Below are 12,681 nucleotides of genomic sequence, written 5' to 3' on the forward strand. Positions count from 1 at the left end.
CAAGGGAGGCAGGGACAAGACCCAAGGCTCGATGGCACTACAGGCTGTTCAGGAGAGGGTGCCCCATGCCACTGCAGCGCCAAGGGCTCCAGAGGTCCCTGTCCTGTTTACATGACTGTCTGATTGCTCAACTTTCCAAACCAGTTCTGGCTCAGACCACTGGATGTTGAGAGGCTGATTTCGGTGTGGAGGGGCCCAAGGTAACCTTTGACATCTACGGCCGGGGGGTTCCACGCGCACTCTGCTCAGGAGCTTTAGAGGGAGACCCGTGGTAGCATGTAAGGGCCTCTCTCTGGAATGCCTCCTGTCCCCTTTGCCTGGGCTGGCAGCCTGGCCGGTTGAAGGTCCCGCTGTGCCCTCCCCCAAGCTCCCACTGTGCCTGCTTCCTCTACCACTGGCACTAGCCCAAGATTCCTGGCTCTTATACCTGCATCCCTCTAGGCTAATGAGTCCTCCAAGACAGGGCCCACTCAGAACCTCCCTGTGACCCTTGAATTGCCAGTACAGGCATTGGCACCCTGGAGCCTACGTCTCCCCACCTCAGCATGAGTGTTCCACAGAGCTGAGCTAAATGGAATTGAAGAGAAGGCAGAAGCTGCCTTGGGGGTTAGCTAGAGGAGGCCTCTGCTGTCGTAGGCCACTGGCATGAAAGCCCAGCAATACAGTAATGAGGAAGCAGTAATTACCCAGGGCTGAAGGAATTCTCCAGGACCCAAGTTCCATGAGTCCAAGTTGGCCTAAGACTGCCTGGGAACAGCCACGCTCTGCCTAGCAGTCTTCAGGGGCCAGAGTCCAGCACCCAGTCGGCTGAGCTTCCTCCTCTAGGGTCTGGAACTGAGTGAGGGCACCTAGGTCAGCCCCTTCATTGCTCAGATAAGGGGCCAAGACTCAGGGAGGGCTGAGATTAGTCTAAGAAGAAAAGCCTATTCATGAAAGAATAGCTATCACAACGATAACCCCATCCTAGAGTCTTCTATCCAGCTCCTTCTAGAAGTCTGTGCTGAGGAAAGTAGTGAGGGAGGGAAAGTCACTGGAATAAAGCTCTCACTGGCCACTGGAGACCAGATGGGCACTGTCACCAGTTGCCTCGTGTTCCTCCAAAAGACATGTTGAAGCCTTAACCCCCAGTACCCGTGAACGTGACGTGATATGGAAATGGGGTCTTAGTAGGCATAAGCAAGTTGAGACGAGGGCATTCAGGGGGACCCTAATGCGATAAGGTGATGTCCTAATGAGGAGAGGAAAGAGAGACACAGATTGCCATGTGGAGACGGAGGCAGAGGTGGGAGTGATGCGGCCACAAGCCAAGGAAAGCCTAGGGCCCCCAGAAGCTGGAAGAGGCAGGAAGTATTTTCTCCTAGAGGTTTCTGAAGGAGCTCGGCCCTGCACATACCTTGATTTCAGATTTCTGGCCCCCGGAACTTTGAGAAGGTAAATGTCTGTTGTTTAAAGCTCCCCCGCACCCTGCCCTGTGTATGGCACTTTATTGTGGCAGCCCCAGGACACTCCTATACGCGCTTTGACGCTTATCTCCTAGTGGCCTCACAGCAAGTGAGGGACAGAAGCCTTGCTCATCGTGAATAAACAGCACTCCTCGGCTTCAAAGCATTCCGGACATACTAATTAACTCTCGGCTAATTTGGATGAAATAATGTGAAGCTCTAATGACATCATCTCCATTCTGTGCCCAGATCTAGCCACAAGTGAAGTCTGGTGACTGCTGGGCTGTGAGCTTCATCTTGTGGTAACATGTTGTGCCTTTCACAACCATCCCCGGAACAGCACTCTGGGAGGCCCCTCTACCCCTCAGCTCCACGGGCTTCAGAAAACGGCCAGCTGTGGGCACTCTTGGTCAGTCAGTCAAGCACATGTGACCCAGGTGGTTTCTGTGATTAAACGTGTGTGTGTGTGTGTGTGTGTGTGTGTGTGTGTGTGTGTGTGAGAGAGAGAGAGAGAGAGAGAGAGAGAGAGAGAGAGAGAGGGAGAGAATCACACAGCCCTGCACTGTTCCACATCACCGAAATGGTCTTACTGGAGGTTCTAAACAACAGCCTACAAAAACTCAGGTGTACCTTCAAGTATTCCACCACAGGATGGCCCTCTGTTGTTCTGCGACCCTCAGGGTCTGGGCACCCCCTGCCTTGAACCAAAGAGAAGAATCGCTCCACCCTTTATGTTCAGGACCTCAGCGGGCGATCAGTACTTGAGCCGGGCAAGTAGCTGCTTGCAAGGCCTGGAGGCAGGAGCCTGCCCCGAGTCAGTGGGGAGAAACTCAGACCAAGGCCCGCTGGACATGGCAGGGAGGGGCAGGGCTGGGGCTGTCCCCGCAGCACTGGGGGCCCCAATAGATTAGACAGTGGGCACGCCACTGATTAACCTGGAGGAGGGAAGCAGCCCTGGCCCAGGTCTCCCTGACTCCGCACAGGCTCCCCTTTGTCCCCCACCCAACAACCAGGGGCTCCTGCCAATCCCCACCAAACACTAGGCAAAGGCTTCCTGCTGCCCTCACAGGTGTGTCCCAGTGGGTGCCCTGGGACACCATCGGTGGTAAAAAACCATCGCTGTCCAATAACAAAGGAAGGAAGGCCATCCCTGCCCAATTCTCTTCCAATCCGTCAGATTATTTTTTTAAAAACCAAAAACTCCAAGTTTGGTGCCCTTGTGTTTTTTTACTTGGTACTGAAGCAAAATAGACACTAAAAAGAATATGCGTATCATACATAAGTGTGCAGCTTGATGTCAGCTCACAAAGAGGACACTATCTGTACGAAAGCACCCAGGTCAAGAAACAGAATATTACCAGCACCCCACAAGTCCATCTGCCATGTCCCCTCCCTGAGGGGAACCACTCTCTTGATATCTAGTAGCAGACATTAGGTTTGCCCATTTTTATGTTTTACATAAATGAAACCACACAGTATGTGCTCTTATATGTCTGGCTTCTCTCACTCAACATTATGTTTGAGAGCCTCATCCATACGTTTGTAGTTCTGTAGAAATGCTCTGATGGACATTGGGTTGCTTTTGACTATTATAAATAATGCTGCTATGGATATTCCTTGTGTGTGCCTTTTGTTGCACATATATATGCAGTTGTGTTGAATGTATACTGTGTTAGTCTACTCAGGCTGCCATGACAAAGTACTACAAGCTGAGTGGCTTAAATAACAGAAATTTATTTCCTCCCAGTTCTGGAGACTAGAAGTCTGAGATCAAGGTGTGGACAGGGCTGGTTCCTCCTGAGGCCTCTCTCCTTGGCATTTAGACAGCTGTCTTCTCCTTGTGTCCTCATATGGTCTTCCCTCTCTGTGTGTCTGGGTCCTCATTTCCTCTTCTCATAAGAAGTCATATTGGACTAGGGCCCTCCCTAATGACCTCATTTTTACTTAATTACTTCTGTAAAGACCCTGTCTCCAAATACTACAGTCACATTCTGAGGTATGGTGAGTGAAAACGTCAAGCTTCTATAACAGTCAGAGAACATGCATATTCAACTTTAGTAGACAAGGTCAAACAGTCTTTTCAAGTTCTTGTACCCATTTACCCTCCCTCCAGCCACGCATGAGTGCTCTAGTTGCCCTCACATCCTCGCTAACACTTGGTATTCTCTGTCTTTTTTAATTTTAGATCTCATGGTTTTAATTTGCATTTCCTGAGAATGAATGAGACTGACCACCTTTCCATATGTTGAACCATTTGGTTAGGCTCTTTGGTGAAATACCTGTTCAGAGCTTTTACCCGCTCTCCTATTGGGTTGTCTGTCTTTCTTGTTGATTTATAGTAGTTATTTGTTTAATATATTCTGGACGAGTGTTTCGCTGGATTTCTGTATTGTGAAGATTTCCATATTGGGGGTGGCCTTTCATTTTCTTAACAGTGTGTTTTGACGAACAGAAGTTCTTCATGTTCAAGTAGTTCAATTTATCAATTTTTTATTTTATACTTTGCACTTTTCTTGTTGTGTTTAAGAAACCCTTGATTACTCTAAGTTCACAAAGATATTCTCCTATGTTTTTCTTCAAAAAGCTTTGTTGTTTTATCTTTCACATTTAGATCTGTAGCCTGTCTGGAACTAATTTTTTTATGTGATGTGCAGTGGGGATTCATCAGCATTTTTTTGCGTATGAATACACAACTAGGTGACGTTGTGTCCTTATAAGTGTGTCATCTAGATGATATTAATTTTGATTGCCCAGTCAAAGTGATAGCCAATTTCTCCCCTGTGTAGTTACACTTTCCCCCCTTACAACTAATAAGCAATCTGCAAGAGACACTTCAGGACCATGCAAATAATTTTCATGAAACTTGCCCCCTCCCCTATATTTAGCATCCATTGATGATTTTTGCAATGATGATTTTGCAAAATGATGAGAAAAGTGTTTTTAATGTCATGTTACAGATAATATTTATTGGAAAATCCATCCTTTTCCTACTGACTTGCACTGTGGTGCTAGCGTTTCACTAGGTCCTCAAACAATAGAAGATTGCTAAATCTTCTATTTTTAACAATAAGAGAGCAGACCTCAGCCTTAAAGCATTCATCAGATAGTAATATTTTAGACGATTTGTCATATTATTTCCTTTTTATTGTAATGTTTCTTTTTATGGCAAAAATTGGTGAAAATAGCATGCAAGTGACTAAAGGGTGGGCAATACTGACCTCCAATAATATGTTCTAGCTCGTAGTGAGATATTCAATATCCTCCGCAGTATGATACTTGCCCATCTTCCTAGGCTCCCCTGTGGCAGGTACCCCCCAAACACCATTACTTATCAGACACATACTATAAAAGAACTACATTTATTATGTTTAAGGAAATGAATGAAAAACTTGAAAAATATCTACAGGGAGCAGGACTGAAATCATATGAAGTATATACCCTGTGACAAAAATGCAGTTAAGCTACAAGTTGGTAACAAAAAATAGCTGGAAAAATTGTGGCATGTTTGGAAATTAAGCAACATGCTTCTAAATAACTGTAGGTCAAAATTTCATAATAGAAAGTTGAAAATATTTTGAATGTTTTGATAGGGAAAATACTACATACCAAAATTTGTGGGATACAGTCAAGGTCGTGCTTAGAGGGAAATTTTAGCCACAAATGTGTGTGGTTCAAAAAGAAAGAAGGCTAAAATTAATGAGCTAAGTATTCCCCTCAAGAAATTAGCAAAAGAAGAGCAAAATAAACCCCCCAAAAGAATGAATGAATGAAGATAAGAACAGAAATTAATTAAAAAGAAAAAAAACTCAATACAGAGGGTCAACAAAACCAAAATTTACTCTTTGAAAAGACTAATAAAATTAGCAAAACTTTGGTGAGATTAATCAAGAAAAAAGACAGACAGCACAAGAATAGAAAAGAGGCTGTAATTTTAAATGCTATGGACTTTAAATGATAATAAGAGGAAATTATGAGCAAAAACAGAAAGTTTGAAATAAAATACAATTCATAGAAAAAAAATGCAACTTAGAAAAGTCCAAATAGTCTTAGAACCATTTAAAAATTGAATCAGCAATTAGAAGTCCCCCCACCCCGTGATGACCAATTTTATGTGCCAACTTGACTAGGCTACAGTCCCCAGTTACTCAATCACTCTTCTAGGTGTTGCTGTGAAGGTATTTTATAGATGTGATTAAAGCCCATAATCGGTAGACTTTAAGGGAGATTATCCTGGATAATCTGGGTGGGCCTGATTCAATCCATTGAAAAGCTTTAAGAGTAGAGAGTTCTAGCCTGTCCTTCCTCACAGCCTGCCCTACAGATTTTGGGCTTCCTAGCCAGCCCTCAATTCCTGACAATACGTATCTTTATATATCTCCTACTGACTCTGTTTCTCTGGTTGAACCCTGACTGATACACTCCCCGCCCAAACACAACTTCCAGGCAAAGATGGTTTCAGTAGTGAATTCTATCAACCATCCAAGGAAAAAATTCCAGTCTGACAAAAACAATACTTTCCAGAGACTAGGAAAAGAAGGAAGGCTCCCTAATAGGAACAGAATGGAAAAGAAAAATGACAGACCGATCCCACTCGCCATAAATACACACACACACACACACACACACACACACACACACACACACACACACCCTCAACAAAATATTAGCCAAGTGGCCACAGTCAAAGGATCTTATATCATGACCAAGCATGTTGGCACCAGAGTGCAGTTGCACACTGGGTCTTGCAGGGCCAATTCATATTAATATAAATAATGAAATTCAATTTGGTAGCACACCAACAGTCAAACTTTCTAATGAAATGCATTTGAACTCAATGCACGTCCTTCAATTACCTTCATATCCTTGGTATCCTTTCCAACTTCCTGAAACTCCCCACGCAGTCCTCCAGGGTTATTTGTTTGAACCCAGTGAGGTGATAGATGTGGAAGTTAGGAGTCCAGGCTCTGCAGACAGCCCAGGCTCAAACCCTACCTCTACCATGCACTAGCTGTGTGACCTTGGACCTCGGTCTCCTCATCTGTAAAATGGGGATAATCATAGTATTGCCCTCAGAGGTGAGGTTTCAGAAGTTTCTCCTTTTTGGTTATTGAAACTCAGAGGAGACTAAAATGTCAATCTCAGACTGGATTTAACTCTCCCCTCCCCACCTCCCGCCCAGTGCATCCTCCCTGAGACCCTGGCTGTCTGAGACCCTCCTGCCACTGTACCCTCTTTGGGAAAATTAAGGGATGCTGGCGCTTTCATGGGCGGGGGGAGGTGTTGTGAGTTCTTTTAAGGGTTCTTTGGGAGCATCTCCACTGTCAGTCCCCTGTCATGGGCAAGCCAGCCCCTGCTCTTTTATCTCCCCTGGTGGGGAGAGGCATGGGGGTGGGGAGGGGCTGTGGCAGTGGCTGGTGACAATGGCAAGGCCTGTACTGCCACATTTTGAACATCTCAGTGGAAGGTATCTGGCTGCCACTGTTGGTGGATGCCTTTAGACTGTGAGGACACTTAATGTCGCATGTTTCATTTTCAGCGGGGGGCTAGAATAGTGCCCGGCTCTTAATGGGAACAAATCAGTCATTTGCGAATAGCCCCTGGGAGCAAGCGGGTCAGAGCTGCAGGCATCCTGTTCCCCTCTGCTCAGGCTGCCTTGAGTACGCTGCTCCTGACAGCTGGATGAGTCTTGACCAATGTGACTGCCGATGCCTGATCTCTGACCCCTTCTTCAAAGGCTCTTTCCTCATGGGGGCTCCCTTTCAGTTTAGCTGGGTGGGGCTCCTCCCTGGCCTTCCTTATCATTCTACACACTCAACCCTCCCCTACTGCCCGGCGGCCATCGCAAGCTACCTCTGCCCGCAGACGCTTGGCCTCCACCCTGGACAGTGCCTCCGAGCCCCAGCCCTGTAATATCTGAGTGTCAGTCAGTCTTCTCCACCTGGTTGTTGCACAGGCCCCTCAGTCTCACGCCCACGCCCTTCCTCAATTATTTAACGAGGCTTCTCTAAGTCCCAAATAAAACATTTGCGCAAGCAACTGAAGCAAGCAGGCACCCTCTCTGTGTCTCTCCCATTCCCGACCCAAACTCCCTCTGGGCTCGGCCCATTTCTTGTTCTAATGCCCCCAAACACCTGCCTCTCTCTTTGTGGATGGGCCACACGGTTCAGCTCCTCTGAACCTAGGGAGGACAGGGCTGGTGGCGGTCTCCCTTGTCAAAGCTGGGAGTGGGGGCCAGGGAAAGAGGAGATGAAAGTCTATCCCAGCCACATAGGAATGTTCCTGCTGCTGCAAGAAACCTGCACCAAAGTGGCCACAAGATGAGCTAATTGAAGACGGACAAATGTGACTCCACGTTTACTTAGTTTTACACGGAGTCTTGATTTCATAGTGAGGGGGGGCTTGGAAAAGCTGCTGTGAGTCCAGCTTTTACATGTAGGGAATAAACAGCAAAGAACCTTGATGCTGGTGACATTTCATCGACAGGAGATTTCCCACTTCCTTCCCTTTCTCCCTCTCTCCATCTTTTTGCAAACATCGACCGAGCAGCCCACGTCCCTTGTGGTGTAGCCAGCGGCCAAGACCTATGACCTGAAGGAGCTCTCTGCCACCCCAGGAGGACATGATTTCACCTGCCATCTCTGTCTCCTCCTTCCCTGAGGCCTGAGGCTCAAGGGAGCTTGGAACTCCTTTGTAAATGGGTCTCTGCCGTGGCCAGGGTCCCCTGAAGTCCACTCTTCCCATGACCATCTCTTTCACTTTTCCCCCAACAGCCTTCTGCCCCCTCCCAACTGGCACTAGTTCTTGCCTCAGGACTCAGTGACTTGTTGCAGTTTTGTCTCCCGTACGAGACAAATGTGCAGGCCACCTGAAGCCTGCCTCCCAATGTCATTTCCCTCTGTCCTGTGTCATGGGGAGAGGGCAGGGGAGGAGGCTCCAGGATCACCTTCTGGGGCGACTTCATACAATCCTACGCAATTTTGATATCTTAGAGCAAGTATGTATGACTTTTAAGATGTAACTTGAAAAAGCACAATTTAACCTGTTTTAAAAAACATACCAAGTATTTACTGGGCTCCTACAAATATTATCCTCACACAAGTGTTCAGAGTGGCCAAACTCAGTAATCATGCAAGGACAGCTGAAGGCTGGGTGCCTGCCGCCCACAGTGGGGGAGGGGAGGGAGGTGGGCACTGTGAAGTCCCATACGCTTTGTGTTTTGTGTGGCTGTTCTATTAAGGAGAAGGTATATGTCCAAGAGAGTGTCACCTCCTCCAAGCCACTCCCTGGGGAGGGCCCCACTTGACGGATCGGACAGTGATGCTGGGACACCTCCAGCTGTGACTCTACCTTGACTTTTGAAACTGAGCATTTGCAAAATGGCATCTCCATTTTCTTTCTATACTGGAGATGATTCCACTCCGTTGACCCAACACTTACTGAGCACTGAGTGTGTGCCAGGCCCCAGGCCTGTCGCGAAGAGGAAGGGTATGAATGGGAGCTGGTTTCTGCCTTCTAGAGCTCACGGGCTGTGGGGGAAACAGAGGCAAACCACACGACCACCACGTGACGTGCTCTGTGAAGGGACTGAGCCATGTGTGTTGACATGGCAGTGGCCAGTAGCTCAGAGGGGCTACTGTGAGGAGGAAATAGCCCCTTCTCGTGGCCCTCAGGGGGTCAGATGTGTACAAGAATTCCAGAGCAGCCTTGTTCTTAACAGCAAAACCACCAAATAGAAGAGATGGGGAGAAGTGGCCAGATTTCTGTATCCCTAACTTTGGTGGGGACAACTGTGGAAGGAACAGGTTTGGAGGGGCCGATAAGGAGTTTCATTTGGGACACCAAGTACAGTGCCTAATAGGCATGCATAGAATAGGGAAAAGCAGTTTCCATGAGATACGTGACAGCATGTATAGTGTGATTTCATTTCTGTAATAGGCCTTGGGATATAGGAATCTGAAATTAAGGGGAAAGGCCTGAGTTGGAGATGTAAATTTGGGAGTTGCCAGTCTTCAGATGGTGTTTAAAGGCACAAGATGGATAGAAAACACCACAAAAATGAATATCATTGAGAAGAGTTCCAAGGACTGAGTCCTGGGACCCTCCAAAGTGAAGAGGTTGGACAGGGTGGGGGCAATGAGAAGGGGTCAAGTGAAAAGTGTTTCCAGAAGGAGTGTTTCCTGTGTCCAATGCTGCTGACATATCCAGTAAGATGAAAACTGAAAGCTGACCATCGGATTTCGCAAGATGGAGAGCACCGGTGGCCTTGACAAGAGCCATTTCTGTGAAGTGCTGGCCATGAGATAGAGGAGTCAGAGACAGGAAGTGTAGGTAGTTCTCTCCAGGATTGCTACGGAGAAACGGACAAGGAAAAAAATGTTAGCAGGCCGTCCCTGACTAGGTGGCAGGAGATGGAATCAAGGGCCCAAGCCAGGACAGGTCATCCCAAGTACTAGGACAGAGGGCAGAAGGTGTAGATAATGGCACTGGCTGGTGGGTAGATGTTTAGATGCATCACATTTTATATAATATACATATATGTCATTTTATATATATATCAGATAATAAAAAGATTTTTAAAAATTTTTTTTAAATTTAATTTTATTGAAGTCTAGTTGATTTACGATGTCGTGTTAGTTTCAGGTGTACAGCACAATGAATCGGTTTTATTTTGTTTTGTTTTGTTTTTTTGGCTGCGCCGCATGGCATGCGGGATGCGGGATCTTAGTTCCTGGACCAGGGATCGAACCCGTGCCCCCTGCAGTGGAAGCGCGGAGTCTTAACCACTGGGCCGCCAGGGGAGTCCCAGAAGGAATTTTTGAATGTTGGCATTGCTAGGTCAAAGGGAGTCTTCAACGTTCTTTTTGTTATGTATTTCTAGAAAGGTCACAACAATTAATCCTCCCACCTCTAGGGCCCCTGGGTGACCATTTTCCCACACCTCAGGTAACCCCGGGTTTTACAGATCTAATTTAACTTGAACTTCTCTGAGACTGTACTTGTATTTCCTTCACATGATGTTAATGGAGGCTCCCGCAAGTCTTCTTTTGTGAATTGTCTGTTCCCTTCTTTGCTGGCCCATTTTCCTCGCTTTGAAAGGAGCCCTTTTTTATTTTAGGAAAATTAAGTCTTTCCCTGTCACATGCAGTGCAAATAACTCTTCTTTGTTTGTCATTTGTCTAACTACAGTTATGATGGGTTTTGCCATACAGAAGTTTTTAATTTCTCTGTCTTTTCTTTTATGGTTTCTGGTTTTCATGACATACTTAGAAAGGCCGTCCCCACCCCAGGATTCCTTCTAGTACTTTTATGGTTTCATTTTTTTTTACATGAAATTTCTGAGCCATCTGGAGTTTATTTCGGTGTGGAGTATGAGGTAGGAAATCCAGCTTGTTTTTCCACATGGCCAGTCATTCCAACGTCATCTACTGAGTGATACACTTTTAGTTCACTGATTTGAAAAGCCAGTGCATTATTTGATAATACACCGCATTTGACATGAACGTTTATCCCTTTTTTCATTCATTTGGCAAATATTTCTTGTGTGCCCGCTCAGGAACCCTACCAGGTGCTTGGGTGAGCAGGTGAGCATGAGACATGTTTCCTACATCCAAGTGGAAGGGAGGAGAGAGACAGGAGACAGTGACGCTGCAGGGTAATGAGTGCTGGGTCTTGGTGGTTAGGGATGACTTCGTGCTAGAGGTGTGCACATAGTAGGAGTTAACCAGGGCAGGGAGAACTCAGTCAACACTAAGGTTTGGAGACAGAGAACAAGGCTTATGTGGGGATCAGCAAGAAGTCCAGTGTGACGGGACCTTGGAGCTTGAGAGTTGGGAGAAGAGGCTGGAGGGAGAGAGGGAAAGAGGAGTCTCAGATGGTACCCCAATTTCCAGCTTGGAGAGCTGGGTGAATTAAGTCACCGTATCGCTCAGACTGAGAGCACAGGGGGAGATTGCTCTGGCTGATTCGAGGAGAGTAGCTGCAGCGGGGCAAGAGTGGAAGCCAGAAGACGAGGGAGGAGGTGAGTGAGAGTGATGGCTTGGACTAGGATGGTGGTGGCAGTGGAAGCGGGCAAAAGTGGTCAAGCTCTGGGTATATTTTGGAGGTAGAGCCGGGATCAGGACTTGCTGATTGATGGGATGTAGGCGATGAGGGAAGGAAAGAAAATCAAGTTTGCCACCTGGGCCTTTGGACGTGCACATCTGGGAGGTGCCACTGATGGAGATGAGGAAGACCTAGAGAAGAGAGGTTTGGAGGGTGTGGAATAGGGCACAAGAGCTCTATCTGTATGTCTTTAGTTTGAGTCAACCCTTGGACATTGTAGGGGAGGAAAAAGGTTTCCTCGACTTTCTCAGGGTCCCCGGCTAGGTCTGAAAACTAGACTGACAAAGAAAGATTGACAGGACAACAGCACACACATCTATTTAACATAAGCTTGGGAGCCTTCATAAGGAAATGAAGACCTGAAGGAATGGTTAATCCTGAGTGTTTTGATGCTAGGTTTGATGAAGAGTTTGAGCAAAGTGTAGTAAACTGGGGGGAACTTAGCAAGGCCTGTTTGTGTGGATTCTTCCTGGCATTACCCCTGTCTTAGAGATAAGGATACTCCTTCTCTCCAGGTATGGGGAGGGCACCTCTCACATGAGGGTCTTATGACCTGCTTCCAGGGAGAAGGGCAGGAGTGTGGGGAAGGTCAGAGAGACCTTCTTGCTTCTGCCATTTTTTCAAACTCCTTCATCTTAAAATAGTCAACATGCCAAGGTGCCATGTTTGGGGGTAGTGTGTCTTGAACCCCATCAACAGCCATGTGGTGATTTCATTGAGCATCTCTCCATGTAACAAGCTCTATTGTTAGTACTTTTATCTGTTACCGGTATAACCTTCACAACAACCCCAGGAGGTAGATGCTGGTATTCTCACGTCCTTTGTACAGGTGAGAAATGGAAACCTAGAGAGGGAAAGTAACTTGCCCAAGGTCACACAGCTATTAATTGGCACAGCCAGGATTTGCACGTAGACAGTCCAGTTCCAGAGTTTGTGCTCCTAACCTTCAATACCTTTGGGGAAGTGGAGTGTCTGGGAAGCCAAGAGAAGCATGTTTTTCCAGAATGAAGGAGTGATCAACTGTGGTTTAGAGGTTAAGCGAAGACAGAGGTGTGAGCACCAGGCTTGGCAACATGGAGATCACTGGTAACCTTGACAAGAACGATTTTAAGGGAGCAGTAGGGTTGAAATCCTGATG

The sequence above is a fragment of the Balaenoptera ricei genome, chromosome X (genome assembly GCF_028023285.1).
Source record: "Balaenoptera ricei isolate mBalRic1 chromosome X, mBalRic1.hap2, whole genome shotgun sequence".
In the NCBI taxonomy this organism is placed as follows: domain Eukaryota; kingdom Metazoa; phylum Chordata; class Mammalia; order Artiodactyla; family Balaenopteridae; genus Balaenoptera; species Balaenoptera ricei.